This window comes from Zonotrichia albicollis, chromosome 1 (assembly GCF_047830755.1).
Source record: "Zonotrichia albicollis isolate bZonAlb1 chromosome 1, bZonAlb1.hap1, whole genome shotgun sequence".
Lineage (NCBI taxonomy): Eukaryota > Metazoa > Chordata > Aves > Passeriformes > Passerellidae > Zonotrichia > Zonotrichia albicollis.
Window position 1 is genome coordinate 141,223,844 of NC_133819.1, and position 19,416 is coordinate 141,243,259.

Consider the following 19,416-nt stretch of genomic DNA (forward strand, 5'->3'; position numbering starts at 1 on the left):
GTTCCTTACAAGATATGCACCCTTTCTCCAACAGAAGCTCTAACTCCATTTTTGCACAAAAATTTTATAGCTCACTGACATCAGAATACAGTTATTGAGAGTTATCTGTAAAACCATTAGATGGTGTGATTACAGATGGCCCCAGAAGTGGAATTTCAAATTGCAGAAAACAAACAAAACAAAAACCCAATGCACACAGAAATTATTTGCTGGATCATCCCTGAAATAATTTTGTGTGAACACACTATTATAACTTCGTAAGGATAAAAGATGCATTTATCAAGCTCTTTTTAGTTTCTTTGCTTTAATTTTAAAAATTTTAATCACTAACACTCTTCTGAAAATGTTTTCCTAATGGTTTTATTAAGCCTTTTTTACACTGCTTAACTATTTTAGCAACAGTGTTTAGCCCCTTTTCATTATTCGGACTGGTTTTTTCACTTCTATTAATACTTAACTAATTTCTGGACTTTCTATGCTGTAGTATCCTGGCTCAAGAAGTAAACTTCATGGGGAAGTTAGTGAAACCAGAGGGCCAAAATCCTCAGAGAGGACTGGGTTCTTCTCATACTATGTTGGTGGTTTTTTGCTCATAAACCTTTACAACAAAGTTATTCTGACCAGATTTTATGAATACTGATAACACATAGCATTTTCCTACTTCGATGTGTCAGCTTAAAATTGGTTTTTGTATGTATCACCGCATGCATTTTATTACCCATTGGAGAATATAAAAGGCATAAATTAAGGTATACATACTTAAAGTGAGTGTAATTTAAGTAAATTTAGCTCTAAATATTTTGCAGTGCAGTTTTGCAAGTTTTTGCTCAGATGATTTTAAAATATGTATTTTTTGTTATAAGTGTGCATTGGATATTGCATTTATCTTTCAAAATGTAATACAAATCATAAAAAATAGAGGCTAGCAGTTGTAATTCAACAATATATATGTTCAAATTTTCTTTAGAAGAGCTTTTTACTGCAGGGAGAAACAATTCACTGGATGTATAAAAATATATACATTAGTAAAAGACTATTGCTGTTGTTGCCACAGTGACATAGCACAAAATGTGCAAAGCCTCAGGAGAGGTATTTTCAAACACATTTATGCATTCACTCAATCTTCTGTTACATTTTTGATGGATTAAAAACACATACACTCAACATCAAAAGGATGACAGCTATATATTCATCTATTTTTTTTTTTCAAAATAGGTGCTCATGAGAAAAAGAACCTAGTTGTGAATAACTTTGTGGTATATTACAGCTTAAAATCATATTACAGACACAGTATGTAGAATATGCAATGTATGTACAATAAAGAGAAAGCTATCTCTGGCAATTATAATCTAAAAATCATTCCCAACATGTGAAATTTATTTCACAATTAAGATGTCAAAATAGGACTGAACTTAGCCCTTACCTTGCCCAAAAAGTCACAATGCCAGCTCTTTAAGCATTCCTTTACTGAACTTAAGTCTGCCAGATGGATGATGGAAAAATTGCTAGCGAAAATTTGCTTAAATTTGCTTTTACTTGATGCACTTGAAAAGAGCCTTGGTGGATGTGGGTCATTATGAAGTGCTGGGAAGAGAATTCTGGGATTATGCAGTGTTTGTTATGCAATGCTTGAAGGAGAAACTAAGATGGGGAAAGGGAAGAGTTTGAGGAGGAGGAAGCATGGTAAAACAGAGGAAATAGTAGGAATAGGAATAGTAGACAATCTTCCTATAAAATTCCTCTCCCAATTGGCTGAGGGCTGTCACTTTTCTTCACATTTGTTCACTTGAGGCCTGAGTGCAGCTACTGAGGTCAGGCCAAGGGTCAGAGCCCACGTGCCCATGGTGCAGCCCCTGGAGAGAGCAGAATGCGAATATAGCATGTGTGTGTGCGTTTGTGCAGCTACTTCAGCAGTGAGCATCAGACCAGACTAGCCAGAGAGCAGAACAAGTTTGGGGTCCAGGTATCAGAGGGGTCAAAGGTGTCTGAAGGACCAAAGAATGTGAGAGTTGGCTTCAGGAGAAGCCAGGACTCTGCCAGTCAGCTCTGGGTGTGTCCATAGCTCGGTACCACCTACTGAAAAGGTTCATTTGCACATTATCACATGAGGCAGCCTGGTGAATCCAGGGGCCAGCAGCTGGACAGAAGACTAAGGCCAGCTGCTGGATGAAACCATATTATCTATACTTCTGCAGTTTCCATGTCTGATTTTTATCTTGATCATTTAGAGCAAAAGCAAGATTTTCTGCTTTTATTTTATCAGTGTTTCTCTGTGTGGCCATCCCTGTGCACATTTACAGTGTGGGGGCCTGAATACATGTTGTACTGTGAGATCAGTGTGTGTCTGGGTTACTCCAAACGAGCTGCAGCTGCAGGGTCCTTAGTTGGGCAACAGCTGTGGCTCGTGAGGGTAACTGAGATAAATAGGGGTGGGTCGAGAGCCCAGGAGGAACCCCTGAGAAGAGTGCTGCAGAGAAAGGAGAAGAGCCTGAGAGCTGGCACTGCAGCAAAGATTACAACAACTGGTGACCCCGTGTGATGAAGAACGCACAGCCAAACATCGTGTGAGAGAAGGTATGGAATCCCCCGGACAGCCGAGAGCTGTGACAGCCTGAGAGCTGGGACTTTATGTGTGTGGCAGCCAGAGAGCTGGGACTTTGATAGAAGATAAGACAGCCGAGAGCTGTGACAGCCTGAGAGCTGGGACTTTGGAATATCAGCCTGAGAGCTGGGACTTTACGTGTATGGCAGCCAGAGAGCTGGGACTATAGAAGGGACAGCCTGAGAGCTGGGACTGTGTGTATATTATAATTGTTAAAAGAAAAGGGGGAAATGTGGGGGCCTGAATACATGTTGTACTGTGAGATCAGTGTGTGTCTGGGTTACTCCAAACGAGCTGCAGCTGCAGGGTCCTTAGTTGGGCAACAGCTGTGGCTCGTGAGGGTAACTGAGATAAATAGGGGTGGGTCGAGAGCCCAGGAGGAACCCCTGAGAAGAGTGCTGCAGAGAAAGGAGAAGAGCCTGAGAGCTGGGACTGCAGCAAAGATTACAACAATTGGTGGCCCCGTGTGAAGACGAACATGCAGCCAAACATCAAGAGAGAGAAGGTATGGAATCCCCCAGACAGCCGAGAGCTGTGCAGCCTGAGAGCTGGGACTTTACGTGTATGGCAGCCAGAGAGCTGGGACTATAGAAGATAGGACAGCTGAGAGCTGTGGCAGCCTGAGAGCTGGGACTGCAGAATATAATATGGCCTTTGAATTAAGGAGCTGTAGCAGCAGAAAGCTGTAAGAATATGGCCTTTAAGGAAAAGAGCCTTGGAACATCTAAAGACAGCCGAGAGCTGTGGCAGCCTGAGAGCTGGGACTGTATAGGGATATGTATATATTCTGTGTGTGTATCTAAGACAGCCGAGAGCTGTGGCAGCCTGAGAGCTGGGACTGTATGTGTGTTGTAACTGTATTATTGTTAAAAGAAAAGGGGGGAAATGTGGGGGCCTGAATACATGTTGTATTGTAAGATCTGTGTGGTTCCAAGTTACTCCAAACGAGCTGCAGCTGCAGGGTCCTTAGTTGGGCAGCAGCTGTAGCTCGTGAAGGTAACTGAGATAAATAGGGGTGGGTCAAGAGCCCAAGAGGAGCCCCTGAGAAGATAGAAAGGACTGTGCTGCAGAGAAAGGAGAAGAGCCCCAGCAGAGAGGGAAGATACAACGCTGCAGCGAAGATTACAACATTACAGTAAGTGCAATTGTGTGTCTGTAGGGGTGTGTACATACATGGAGCACATTTTCACCCTCGCTACCAGCTGGACTTGGAAGAACTGTGCTGCAGCAGGCTCACCTCTGATGAACCACCTGATTTGGCAACCTCTAACAATTCCTTCTCACAAGACTACCACACTTTCACCCTTCATGCATTTAAAGATAAGACTCACAGGACTTAATATTTATTTGGAGGAAAAAGAGAAACATTTTAAGCATTTTGAAGAGCTAGAAGTAGATATTACTGATTTCTTTAGGGGACAAACTGTTACTTGCACAGCTCAGGTCAATGCCTAGACACAAAGGACATGGCAACATAAAATTAAAAAAAAATACAGTGAGAACTTAGCAGAAGAAGTTGTATTGAAGTAGAAAAATCAAGAAAAAGGTTTTGTTAATTAGTAAAATTTAAATATTGTAGAAGAATAGCCTTAATTACAAAGAGAAGATGATAAGCTAAAGATAAAGCTACCATAGAAGAACTAGGAAATGGCTGTGACTTGGCAAGGAGCTAAAATGAAGCAAGGCATGACTATAAAGGGATATATTGTTAGAACTTTGATATTTCTTCTAGAATGGCACTAATAATCTAAAGAAAAAACTTTTAAGAGTAGTAGTCTCTACATCTGCATTTCTAGGTAGTGAAAAAAAAGCATCATCTAAAGCAGTGGAGTTTCTTTCCTAACTCTTAAATCAACAAGCAAAGATAAACTCTTAATGATCCCTTCAGGGGAAAAAGTAGGGAAAACAAACAAACAAACAAAATCCTAAAATGATGAAAATTCTTCCAAAAATATTTGTTGAAATCATAACGTATTTAAACATATCAAATATCAAAATAATATATTCAGTATGAAAATTTATATTGAATTAATATTCAAGATCAAAAGAATTCATTCCTTCAAATACCCAGTAAATTAATGTATTAGAATGGCTTAAGAGTATTTATACTCTACAATTTCCATCTGAATTCTGCAAACTCACAGTTAAAATCCACCAATTAGAATGAGCAAACAGCCGATAATAGGCTGGACTACAAAACAATTAAAAAGAAGAACCTGGAAAATCATTTGCTTCAAAGGAGATGTTCAAGATTTATTTCAATAAAATAATGAGGCCTTAGAAAATGTTATATATCACGACCAAGGCATTTTCATGTCAGTTAATTATTTGCGTTCCACACTGTGTCAATATGAAAAGATGCAAAGGCTTCTGGGACTTTTAAAGATGTATAACAAATTGCTGTGAAAAATGGAGAAAGTTGTTGTTGAGGCTGTAACTGGCAGAGTTGTGCTAGCAGAGTCTTTTGCATAGTCTGCAAATTCCTACAATATCGTTGGTGTCTGTTAATCACCCATCTAGAAGGGACAGCACTTGCCAGTGATGGATGATGACTGAAAATATCTCACTACATCCTAAAGGAAAGACACAGCAGCAAGAAACAGCCTGTAACATATTATCCTTATGCTGGAAAACTTGGGGCCAATTATTGTTCCTTTGACAGATACTGCACCCAGCCTTTTTGCACTGGGCACCTCAGTATGAGACAGGACAGCCAAGAGCTTTGCTGATGTAATGCTGATAATTGCACACTAATAGCCTTCCTTGAAAATTGTGTATAACTCAGTGCTGGATTTCTCTTCAAGAAAAAAAAGATTAGTATAGGTAAATGTATAGTACAAATTGGACAAATTTTACAATAAACCTGGGACAGTAATGTAGCTAAGATACCAAGCTCCATCGAAGTCCCTATTTTCCTAAGGTTAGGAAGAATTTAGGTTGCATGTAAAAATATGCAATGTAACTGATATTTTCAAATTGTATAGAAGTGATTGCTGAAAGAAGAATTGTGTCTCACTTTTATATTAATAAATATTTATTTTTTCCTAAAATGCAAAGTGAAGCTGTTCACCAAGTAAACAAAAACAACAACAAAAAAGCCCTAGAAAATACTAGTCATATTTCTGTAGTCCCTCAAAGTACTAACTACAAAGAAGCTCTATTTTTGTCTTTAAAATGGAGGGAGAATAAATGAAATTATATGCATTCTATGAAGAAAAATTAATTTGGAGGTCATACAACATTTAAATTTTAATATGAGCTCTATTTTTCTATTTACAGCGCTCAGCAGAATGCAAAAATACTTATGTCTATCTTATACTTTCAGTATAACATCTTCAGAGCAGGAGTTATAGTTCACATACAGAAAATTTTTGTATGCATACTGAGAAATTGAAACAGTACTCAACAGAGGGCTAAATTTAATAAAATTTCTGTCCTTATACCAAAGGTTACTGCATAAGTTATCCAATTTAAAGAAAATCATTGTACAAGTGAAAGTTCATATACAGTGTGTGTCCTGCTGTGATGGAAGACTAAAATGTCCACAAAAAAAGTGAATATAAGGAAACATTTTTCAGAATAGCATTACATTTCACTGTAAATGTCAAGTAGAGCTATTCTGAAAAATGTCACAGCAATAATTACATGGAAATGGTTCCAGGTAGTGTATACTATGTGGTCACATTCAGTGTATCAGTCAAGGGAAGTTAATATTATCACCAGTTGCTCTAAGAGCCTCTAACTGTCTTCTACAGTAACAGAAATTTACGCAGTTCTAAAATAACCAAATATTAAAATTTGATTTATAGAACCTGGACTAAAATGCAATTTCTTTTATATTAACTTCAAAATTAAAAAAATGCGTGTGTACTTGGGAACTCAAGGCTATAAGATTTCTGGGTCAGTGACTTGAGCTCCTGTTATTGAAGGAAGATATAGTGTATAAGCCTTCTTGTACATTTCTTAATCTTCATCTTAGAAGGTTTTTGAATTTTTTTGTCCTTCACTGCTGTGAATAAAATGATGTTTCAATACCTGATGTTTCTCACGGTCTGAAATTCCTAATTAACAACATAAATTTATTCATGCTCACATTACAGTTTTTTCTTCTTTTGACAACTTTATCCTTTAGCTTTAATAGGTCTCCTCTTGCCTGATTTTGCACTGTCTAAACAAAGCGTATTGATATTCTCTCTCTTCTTTCTTCTACTTAAGTAAGCCAAAGCATTTTGTTTAAATTTCAATAAGACAAGCTCTACATTTTTATTTTTATTTTTTTTGTTCCTTTTAGCTGTCCTTCCCTATATCAGCTGGCAGATTTTTTTCAGTGCAATATCCCAACAAGATTTCAGCTCAGTCCTGTGCAATAACATTCTCAGCTCTGCAGGAAATAATTCTCATGTTAAAATGTTGTATTTCATTTACGTTTCCCGTTCAGCTGTCATATGCTGGAGAGGTTTATAGGCATCCTATGGTACATAATGCAACCAAGTTTTAATGGGCTGCCTGCAGCTCATCAGATGAAAACTTGTCAGTACACTGGATAACTCTGTTTTTCCCAATTTATGAGGTTAACTAAGATTGTCTGTGTTAGTCTCTGATTCCTTTATATTGACTGGACTTTCCCATGATTTCTAATCCATCAGTCTTCTGAGTTAACATACAGTTACCTTCAAAATGATATCACTAATATTAGGGAGTAGACAATAAAAAGCAATCAAGCAAAAATCTTTTTAAAGTCAGGCACAGCTTCATAAAAAAATTGAATCCATGCCAAAGTTCTTTTCTCTTTCCCTGGCTTGTTGTGCTGTGCCACAAAAGAATTATTGCCTCTCTAAACCAATAAAGAAGTTCCTAAAATGGATTAGTACAAGTAAAAGTTCTTTTAAAATCTGTCTGACCTATCACAGTTTACCACAGTAGAAATATTTATATTGAAAAAAATGAAATAAAAAGGAGAGAGAGAGGAAGAAAGGAAGGGAGAAGTATGAAGACCAACAAATTAAGTAAGTATATACATTTTAATGTGATATGGGCTGATGCAGGAAATTTAAATATAGAAGTAGAAGAGCAGAAACTGACATATCCATATCAAAACCAAAGATATTGGAATATTATGCTGAAAGTACATGGAGTTAATCCAAGATATAGAACTTGAGCCTTGGTAAAGTAATTCTGTATTGCACTGAGAGGACTATATGGGTAATTTCAAATTTTAAGAGTAGTGATCCCAGGAACAACTTTATCAGTAGTGCATGCAGCTGAATGAAATGCAGCAATGCAGGCAGGACTTAAATCTGGGCCCAGGACTAAACTGAGCTTTGTAAGAGCCAGTGAAAACATCTGCTTAGCCATAGTGCTATTTGGAAAACAATTTAATGCTCCAAAATCTCTCTGCAGTGCAGGGGAACAGTAGCACCTTGCAGTAAGATCTACAAGACAGCAACAGTCACAGGCAGCTGATAAAACACACTGGGAATGATGACTGGCTTTTGAGGAGAACTTTCCAAGGTTAACTATAGTCCTTCTATGCAAGTCTAAAACTGTCTTGAAAGCAAGATTTTAAAACTCTATTTTTAAGTATCTGATAAAAACTCATTCTTTGCCTTTGAAATACAACATGATAGATAATAAAACTATGTATTTGATTTTCAGTTTCTGTATAAATACTAGGTATCCTTTTAAAAAAGTTTAAGGTAGGCTCGTGAAAGGAGTTTTTTGCAGCGGATGAGCACACTCAGTGGAGGAAGTTTGCCATCTACAGGATCTATAAAGACTAAGAGATAATTCATTCTAAAGTCTTAGGCACAGGAAAAGAAAGTATGAAATTTGTTTTGGGGAGTTCCAGTAACTCTTCATCAGAGGCAAAGACTGAACATGTAGAGATGAAGAAAGTAGCATTGTTTTTTGTTTCTGCTTGCAGATTCTTTTCTCCATTTAAATTTCTGTGCACTTCTGTTTTAAAGTGAAACCTTGGGATTTGGAGACATTTTTGTAATCATTTCCTTTCAAGAATGGGGGTGGGGGTGATTCCTACAGTTGATTGGGTGATTGAGACCATCATGGTGTTACCCCTCTGAGGCAACTCTGAGGTTCTAGATAAGACATCTCTTGGGGTAGATTAGAGCAAAACAACCCTGAATGACTGGTATATATAGATAATATATATACCTATATATTATCTATAGAAATATATCAATATAAAAGTATAAAATATGATCTAAGAAAATTTATAAGGAAAATAAATAAAGACAAAGAAAGCCTAAGAATAGACAGTGAAGATGAAAGATATCAACACCTCTGAGTTCAGTGATGAGAAAAGTAGATGTCTGTTGGTCAGTCATGGTCACAGGCCTTGATCCATTTGAGGTGGGGGATGCCCACGAAACAAAAAATTCAACAGGCAGGTGTAAATTTAGGTTCATGTGGGAATGCCCAGGTATGTCCCCTGGGGAGAGAGTTTTAATGCTGTGAGTCATGCACAGTCTTCTGATGGAAGGCCCCAAAAATGGAGCATCTGGAAATGATTCAGTGGTCATTGCAGGTGTTATCTCTTCCATAACTTGGGGTGATAAGTGTATGAGAGGTTCCTTCCTTCCCCACAGTTTGCCACAGGGGGAAATTTTGTCCAGATGCATTACCCAGAATGTGCTAACCAGATCTTGCCTCTGCCAGCCCTGCCTGCCTTCTGTGCTTATCTCAGGCCCGTTGTGGTGACTCATCCTATGGCAAGTTCATTTCATGATCTTGACAGCATTCAAGACAAGCAACTGTGCTCTTTAAGTCCTTGAATGTGAGGCCACACAAAATCACAGAAGCCCAGAGTGGTTGAGTGGTTAAGGCTGGAAGGGACCACAGTGGGTTCATCTGGTCCAACCTCTCTTCTCAAGCAGGATCATCTCATGGCACAGGATTGCATCCAAAAGTTTGTATCTTCATTAAGGGATACTCCACAACCTTCCATACAATGTGTTCTAGTTCATGCTCCCCCAGTGAAGTTCTTCCTCATATTCAGTTGGAATTTCCTGTGCATCAGTTTCTGCCTGTTGCCTCTTGTTTTATTGGTTGGCACCACCAAGAAGAGCCTGGCTCCATCCTCTTGGTGCTCTCCTTTCAAATACTTGTTTATATTCTTGAGGTTAAACAGCCCCAGATCCCTCAGCCTCTTCTCTTAAGGGAGTAGCTCCAGACCTCTAGTTGTATTCACTGCTGGATTCACTCCAGGAGCTCCATGCCTGTCTTGTGCTGTGGAGCCCAGACCTGGACAACAGTCTTGAGTCCTGTGACAGCACATGAAATGACACACCAGTCCATTAGTGCTCCACCCTGATGCTCTGGGTGACTTAGTCTTTCATTTGACACTTTAAGTCCCTCTTTCTCCAACTCCATCTGTAGGGTCTTTCTAGAGAAGCTTAACTCCCTGTGCAGCAAGGATGTAAGGCCCAGCTCTTACATGGCCAAGCTTTGCAACACTAGTGAAGACTTCTGAGAATACTGTGAGGAGGGTAAGTGTACAGTGAGAGTTAGGAATCATAAGATGAGGGTCAATAGTAGAAAAATAAGTACAGGTCCCTACAGGAAGAAAATAAAGAAGATCATCAGGTTAGCTCTGTTATATGTGAATATTATACAGCTAAATTTAGCTTCATATTTTCAAAAGACATACTGTCAAAAATCCAACTTTTTATTAAAATGTGGTTTAAGAGGCACAAGAAGGAATTAGGAGTTTAATTTGCTGAAGTGCTAATTTAAACACCAGAGCTGTCAAAGATGGGATGTCTCTTAATGATGTGCTGAGGCACCATGTAATATTTTAAGATTAAAATAAAGAAATAAAATAACAGAGGTATCAGTAGGATTGCATGACCATGTAAAAGGGAATATTTTGGGTTAGAATTTTCCAGTTCATAGGTAATTTTCAGAGATGTAATATTAATTCCATATCAAGATGGGCTGACAGAAATGCTTAACCAGCTTCTTGAATGCAGATGGAAGTACTCACAGCAGACTAAGCTAATGAACAAAAGTGTTATACCAAGCAATAAAGAGGAACTTGGCAATAGTAGCATTTCCATGTTGATTCTGTTTGCAGTATTGAGCTTTTAGGATGAGGTTTCCTGATAGTTTGAACCAATCTTAACATGGGTTTATGAAAATTTACTTCACTAACTCATGCTAGGATGTGTGGGAATGTGCCATTTTCCAGGTCAGGGACATAATCTGGCTAATACATTGTAGCTGGATCTATGGAGGGAAAGGAGAGGAGACAAGGAGTTAGTTTCCTGCTGAACCAGTCAATGGAAGAAGGAACAAAAGGCTGACCATAGAACTGTAATCTAATAAAATATAATCAGGGTAAAAAACTCTGTTTATAAATTGTTGATAAATAATCCGTTCATTAATAAGGTTTAAACAATTTATTATGCTCATAAGCAACTACGAAATTTCTTATCTAACTTGAGAATTTTTATTTTTCACACTAAGATATCATAGAGGATTTCTTCAAACAACTTCTACTACTTTTTTTCTATTCTGTATTCTCAGATATGTTTCCAGGGTCATAAACACCAAAGTGTCTGGCAACACTGTTCTTGCCAGCTGGAGCAATACAAATAAATTACAGAGTATAAGTAAACTAAAAACCAATCAAAATATATTCTGCAATTTTGTTAAGCAAATATGCCTGTTCTGATTACTGCTAGTGCTTAACAATGTTTACTATCAGTGACATAAATCTCCAGATTTATGTTCCCTTACAGTGATTGCATACTTTCTCTATTGTAAATTTTTCCTTCTATGTTTTCCTATAAAGCTGGGGAGACTGGCTACCCTATTTCTAGAATCCTGTCCTTGTCTAGAGTAAGAGTACTTTATTTATTTATTTATTTATCAAAGGTAGCAAGTTGTGTGACTGTCTGCATGTGACTTGTTTTGTTTACTTGCTGTGTTGCTATTTACATAAGTGCTTTCCTACCTCCTGTTAATCTGTTTTCCTGTCTGATAAGTCATTTAGTTATTTCCATTATAATTTTGTTATTAGATAGATTGACATGTTTTCCTGAGTACTTGCAGTCCTAGCAACATCACGTATTGGTTGTTTTACCTATATTTTTTCCTGATTTTTATATCTGTATTTTGATTTTTGTATAACCATTCCTCTGTTTCTCTCTTTTGTTCTCTTGAACATAAATATTAATGCATGCCATATGTTGACAAAAACAATGTCATAAAACTCTAATAAAGACTTTTACCAATATGAAAGTGCATCAGAAAACAAGATTCTTCATCGGGGGTTTTATGCGGCATGGTTGGGGTTCCAGATGTTTTCAGTGTTGGTGTTACATATTGAAATGCACATAAAAGCACAGTTACAAGTGACATGTTTCTAGTGCACAATGCATGTGACAATATTGCCATTGGGAATGTGGATTGAGATTCCCTCTTCTCCCCATAAGCCAGTTGGTGCCAGCTGGTGGCCATCCTGCCCTATAGTGCCACCAAACATCACTTTCATACAGCCCTTAGTACAACTCAACTTGCTTTGAGTAGAAGATAGGAAAAAAAGTGCATTGAAGGTTCCTTCCAATCTAAATTATTCTGTGATTGTGCAATTCAAATTCAAGCAGTGTTCTGACAGTCAATGAATAATTAAGAGATAGTTTTCAAACAGGTATAAAGCTTCCTCCTTAAAAAAGTAAACATATATCTCTACTTTCCCTTGAGTATATCAAATAAAAATTCTAAAAACATTTTGTTTTCAATCTATTGTATTCCAGAACAGTGCATGCAAAAGGGAAAATACTAGATAGGAGAAAAAAAGTTATTGGCAGCCTGTTTAAAATTGGTTTCATCAATAGTTGTGCTGCTTCTGACGGGAGAACTAGGGTGAATAGAACTGCATAAACTTTAGAGAGGTGTTCCAAAATCTGGGAGAAAAACAGCTTGCAGTGAAAACTGTTTCATCATTGGATACACCAAGAAAACCCTCAGTAGGCTAAGCTATTCAATAAATGTGTTAATTAACACAAATATCTACATCCTGATTCAGTTACTCCTGCGCTGCATCCTTCATTCCCTTGGCACCACATAACAAAACAAAGCTTGAATATAATTTTTTTTTCAACTGAAACAGTTTGTTGCCCATTTGTTTTTATTACATATAGCAAGGTTATTATAAACCTTTGTAAAATTACATCTCCAAATAGTTCCTGTATACTCCTGTTTAAGCATTATTTGGGAATGTAAGTCCAATATCATTACCCAGGTGTTTTGGTTTTGTTTTGTTTTGTTTTATTAGGCAATATGGGACCATAGCAATACCCCCATGATAATCTTATTCATCACAAAATGGAGGAAAATTGTCTTCAGTCAGTTTTTTTTCTAGTCCTATTTCTTTTCTGCAGTTGTTATGACTCTCCTACTCATTCTGGCTTTGTATTTGTTTTTACTGTAATTCTTAGTAGGTCTCTATTGCCTTTATTTGTACTGGCTTTTGCCAACTTAATGCAACCGTATATTCTCTAATGGCTATATTGAAAGGACATAATTCTTCTAAGTTATCCAAGCAAAAAATACACAAATCCAAAAATATATGGCTGATTTACCCATTAAAAATCAATTCATTTCATATCATGGATAATAAATTTCCAGTCATTTGAACACTTGACTATTCCTTGGGGTAACATGACACTTGTAGTCAACAGACCATAAATCTCTTTACAAAGGGGAGTAACAAAATCATTGCCCTTTTTAATAGTCCCAACTGGCATATTTATTTTGTGGTAGCAGAACCTTCCTTTTTGTCTAATTCATGATTATTTAAATACACCATCATGCAAAAGTAACCCCTAGTTCAAGAATGGCCCATTATGCTGAGTTGTCTCATAAATACAATGCATTTTGGAAAAAATAAGCATATAAGTGCTCTCTAAAATGCCAGCAGCTTTCATACACTTCATCAGTCTTGCTAGACAATTACACTTTTGGTTATTTGATTTTTATTTTATGTTTGTAGTTTCAGACCCAGCTGCTTCTTTGCACACCAGTCTAGTTCTTTCTGAATATCTTCAACCTAGGAAAAGCAATCACTCTAATTTTATATTGATGGTTCTTTTTTCTATATTGTCAGACTATTTTTTTTCTTGTCATTTATCATAAAAAATCTTCTACACCGAGTTCCATAGCATCTTCTGTACCCCACTACTCTCCATGGCCCATCATGTCCTTTGAAGCCAATCCTCATAAAATACTTTTTGTGTGAAGACTTGATGTGAAGGTGAAATTACATTCTCTCTGTTTTATAACATTTTTGCAGCCACAGAGTTAGCTCACATTAGAGGTAAAATTTCATTCCCTGGCTTTTACGTGTTTCACTGCAGCTCTATGTACCATCTAAAAATCACATTTTTGTCTTTGAGATAACATAAATTTTTAAATATTTGTGCAGCTATATCCAAATATGTTGCAGCTTATATTAGATTTTTCTAGATTATGTTGCTTTCCATAGATAGTGATGTGACCCTACTACAGTGTTCTCAGTTTACATGCCTTTTGTGATGGACAGCATAATAATTACATCTCAATCTGGAAGCAATTTATTCAGAAATTGTCTTGCACATGAGATGATGACTGTTTTCAGATGAGCTCTAAAATTTCTTGAGATGCATATACTTGCTGTGGTGGTGTCAGAGAGTCTAAGCACTGATGCTTTACACTGTAGTGCTTCAGTGCCATGTCATGAACATTGCCATGTTCTTAAGTAGCAGTTGTCCCAATATATCAGTAAAAGGTGTTTCAAAAAACACATGCTGTGCATAAAGTTAATTTTATCTGTAAATTTCTGTAATACATCTTGTCCTGTGGTGCTTACACGGGTGATAAAGACTTCTGTCATCTGGCTTGAATCCATGAAACAAGTATATATCTTTCACATTTTTCTTTATCCATTAATCAGCTTGTATCTGGATCGAATTTGATATTTTTTCTTCAGTAATGATAACCCTTTTTTTAGTGACCAGTCATATTCTCTATGAACTGTTGTTCTTTCTGGGCTTCAACTAATTGACTAGTACACATTCCATTCCATTGATTCCACTCTGGGTTGCAATTCTTTCTTTCCTGACCTTCTGTGAAAATGGAGGCAGATCATCAGGCTTTTAATTTGCCATGCAGTTTCCTGAAAATTCGTGTTCAAATGGGTTCTTATCAACCTGCTGAGAGTTTTCTGAAAACTGTTCCTTTTTATCTAGAATAACTCTGCTGCCCTAATAATCTACGAAACTCCCTATGAATCAGAGAAATCTAAATTTCACTTCCATCTCTGCTAATGAGTCAAATCCACTTTAGGTAAATCCTTTTTTTTATATCTGGGTAAAACTTTGAATCTGTCACTAAAGGCTACATGTTGCATTCATTATGATGTCATGTGGTGCAGAACCTCTCATTCCTATGACAAAGGGAGAACCCAGAATTTGTAAATCTTCATGGGTAAAAAATGAATGGCAAAGTCAAAAGAGTCCTAAGAAGCTCACAAAATTTTATTATTATACTGCACACTCAACATGGAAATTTAAACATGCTTTACCCCTATCTTCTAATAGTAAGAGGAATAAAATAATTAAAGAAATGAGGGAAGAAAGAGAAAGTGAATAGGAAATCAGATAGAAGAGAAAAGGGGATAACCAGTCCAACATGCGCACACACACTTTTGGATGTTGGTGAGTATTGTGGGTCCAACATCCACACACTGGAGCAGTTTATTACATACTGCAGCCCATGGGAAGGACTCACTTTGGAACAGTTTATAGAGACCTGTCTCCTATGGGAGGGGTCCGACGTTGGAGAAGGGAACAACAGTCAGGAGCAAGGAGAGGCAGATACAGTGGGTAATAAACCGACCACAGCCCCCATTTCCTGCGCTCTGTGCTGCTGGGGGAAGGAGACAGAGAAACGGAAATAACGTTACACTAGGAAGAAGGAAAGAGTTGGAAAAGCTATCCCTAAGATTTGGATTTACTTCTTATTACCCTGTTCTGATTTGTTTGGCAATAAAATCAATAATTTCCCCAAGTCAAGTCTGTTTCAAGTGCATTTGACAGTAACAGTTAAATGATCTCTCCCTGCCTATTGAAGTGAAGGGAGACGACCCATCTTCCTTGACCAGCATCGACCCCGTTTATTGATTCAATCAGTCACTTTTTATAACCGTGTTAACTAAGTTCATGCATATTGCGAAATCCGAGCTCACGATAGGTCAGAGATTACAGACCAACCCCTCCTTTTGTTTTCAATACCAAGATTTGTGTTCTCAAAACTTACTTTTACTTTCCCAAAACAGCCAAAGATAGAATATTTACCTGTTATGAGAAAGCTGCCTGGTATGAAAGGTTCTCAAGGCCTTCATGTTTGTCACTTTTGCTTTCCCATACCTTATCCAAGGACAAGACATTTACTTGTTATTAAAAACAACCTGAGAACTCCTGCTGTTTACAGAAACAGGCTGTGAGAATTTGCTCCTCACAGCTGCCTTTTAAGCCATTTCTGAAAAAATCTCCAACACCTGCCCTTACTCAACCAATGAACTTTTCACTATATTTTCTCTCCCCTGCCCACTTGAGGATGGACCATGATACAGTGTCTTTTATCAGCACTTTGTATCCAAGAAAGATTAGCCCACCACAATATGCAATATTAAGACTCTGTCAGACTGCAGATTAATATTTATTTTATTTCTTGTTACTGTCTGTGGGCATACTGAATTGATTGTAGTCATGTTCAGCAAAAAAATCTGTGACAGCATTTAAATGACAGCTTGCAAACCAATTTTTAATTTTATTCTTTTTATATGTGATTTCCTATTAAAACGTTTTATCTCTATTTTTCTCATTTGTGTAGTTTTGCTTATTTGCATCAAGTGAACAATTTTGCATATACGGATTGCTTGGATAGACCATATTTACTATGTTTTTGGTGTCAACAGCAGCTATCTTCTGTGTGTCAGACATTTGGAATAAGACTGGAATCCTATGAAAGATGCTGTTGTGGCTTGTGTACAGCTCTTTGCCTTGACAGCTCAACACACTTCACTGGGAGCCACTCATCACACAGAACAGTAATCACAGAACTTTTGAACACTTGCCTTGCAGGACTGCCCAAAGCCCAAGGCAGGAAAATAAGAATCAACACTGGATATTCAAAAATGTTCCAAAGATGTTCCAAAAATGGAACATTCCTATTGATATCGGTCAATATTTCCTTGCCAAATGTGTCTGTTCCTTTAAAATAGATTTTCAGATCAGGTGCTTTTAACAGAAAGGTATTGCAGTGGAAGACTTTCAACCACTTATACTTCACAGCTTTTAGATGGTTAATGAGGGGTGGTCAAGCTATAATCTCTTTTAGACAGATGGCAGCCTCAGAGGTTGTTCTGGGACTTGTGAAGGAAGTAGACAGTTGATTAGTTATTTTCCTCGCTCCTAGCAGCTGAAACAATTTCCAATAGTAAGCACAGAGATCTGGCAGTTTCTTTGACCTCATCCAGTCCTCTGTTCTTCTCTAGGCTCCCTACTGCTTGACATGCTCCTCCTCTTACCTTGTAAATTAATGAGTTGCAGAGTTCAAAATCTTTTTTCCTGCTATAACAGCTGTTCCAAGAGGACACTGTTGTTTGTGCACCCTCAATCATTTCCTGAGCAAAACTGTTTACATTTGGATGAATAACTCTAAAAATAAAAAAAAAAAAAAAGAAAACCCCTGACTAATAGTGTCAGATCATTAATTGGGACCACCTGATGTTGTCATGCTGTTATGTGTTGTCCACCATTTAGGTCAAGGCCAAAAAATACCAAAAGAATTCCAAGCCCTTGTAGTTTTGATAACTGAAAAACCAACTCAGACTGTCTTGCTTAAACTTTGTTGGATTTTTTTTATCTGTTTGAGTTTGTTGGTTCTACAGCTTGTCTGCAATTTTTAGAGGGGCTATAGATCAGTGGCTGGAACACACTATTTTGTTCTTTTACTGACCTGCATTCTTCCATGAAGACCTTTTCATTTCTCTGTTGAGTAGATGAGAGGCAATGGCCTACATGCTATCTTTTAATCTCAACCTCTGTTTCTGGAAAGACTAGCATGTCTTAAAGACACTCATGCTCACTGAAGAATTATGTTTTAGGTGTCTCCAAGATGCATCTCAATTTCCTTTTGACTGTGAGCCCAGAAAAAATGTAATATACCATTTCTAAATTCCTGGCCTAAGGGTTAATTTAGTTGTGAAAAACCACTGGCACTTACAGGAATCATTTAAATAGATCTTTATTTTTTAATGATGGCATTTGTATTTCAGATAAAGGGTATGATTTTTAACTGAAAACTTGGATTAGGCAGGCCAAACAGATTCGAAGTGCTATGGTCATGCTGTAGATTTTGGAGTGGGATCTTAAATGTGGATTTATGATCAAGGACTGTCTCTAGGAACAGTTCTCAGGAGATAAACTGATAGATCTGTGGTGCTTAGGAAAAGGGGAAAGACACCTTCCCTTAGGTGAATATATTTTTCCTTTAACGCACTGCTTGCTAGAACTGCTTCAAAAATTTGATATTATGCATGGGAGGATACAGAGCAGTATCGTACACCCCTGTAATGAAAGCAGAAATTGTAAATGTGCTTTTCCATGTTACACCAGTCTCCATGCCAGTGTTATTTAGACAGAGGATACACATCAGTTCATCAAAAACTTTCCTGAAAGGCAATAGCCTTCTCAAAATTATAATTTCACAGCAAAGAGATTAGCAAAAAATGAGTGCAAGAGCTGTATACTCTTTCCAGTATACAGCATTAAAATATATGGGAAAGAGATTAAAAAACCAAGCCTTAAAACTTACCTAATCTTATCAGCCCTTTTATTTCTAGGTGAGATGTGGACTTAGAGTCTAATTTCCTATCCAACCACTTGAAAAGTTTCAATTACTGTTTCTTTCTATAGTGTGATTCAGGTTTAGAAGTAATCTCTTTTGTTTTGGTTTGGTTTTCATTCCATTTCAGCACTATATTCTATGCATTAACAATTTGCTCCTTCTTTTTCTCTGAACTTGTAAAAATCTCTCGTGGTGCTAATTGGTGCTCCTGACAATTTTTTCTGTAGCTTTTATTTCACCCTGAAGAGGCATATGTAATAGGAAAATGCTGCTGATATTAGTTGCAGAAGTGGCTGGTTATTCTTAGCAAATTTTCCATTGTGGTCTATTATGATCTTTTTGATTGGCAAGCAGATTCACAATGAGTGCTATCATGAACAGGAGAAAAAAACTGCATCAATTAACACAAATTAGCATTCCTGATGGAAGTTTGCAAAAAACACAGACGTGAATGGGAAGGAACACAGCAAACTGAATCCCCAGACTCAATTTCAATTTGTAGTGGTAGAATTAAACCTTACATAGCCTAGAAATTTACACTGAGATCAGCTGATGCACAGATTTGGTCTTTGATTTTGTAACAGATAAACAATAAACTAAGGATGCACTGATCTATGTCTCATCTGTACAAAGCACTTTATGGTCCCTTGCTTTTACTTATTTTTCTGTATTCTGCATACCACAGAGGAGAGAAGCATAAAATTAATTACAAGCTGAATTCAAATTATTTTCTCCAGAGGATACAAACAAATGATTTTGTCCAGACAGACATCTTGATAAGTTTCTGACACCTTTCTCTGCACAGCTCTCTATTTTCCCCCATAACTCTCAGTATAAATGGTTTCCAATATAATTTCCTCTATTTATTCTAAAAAAGTAACATTAAAAAAAATACTTTATGG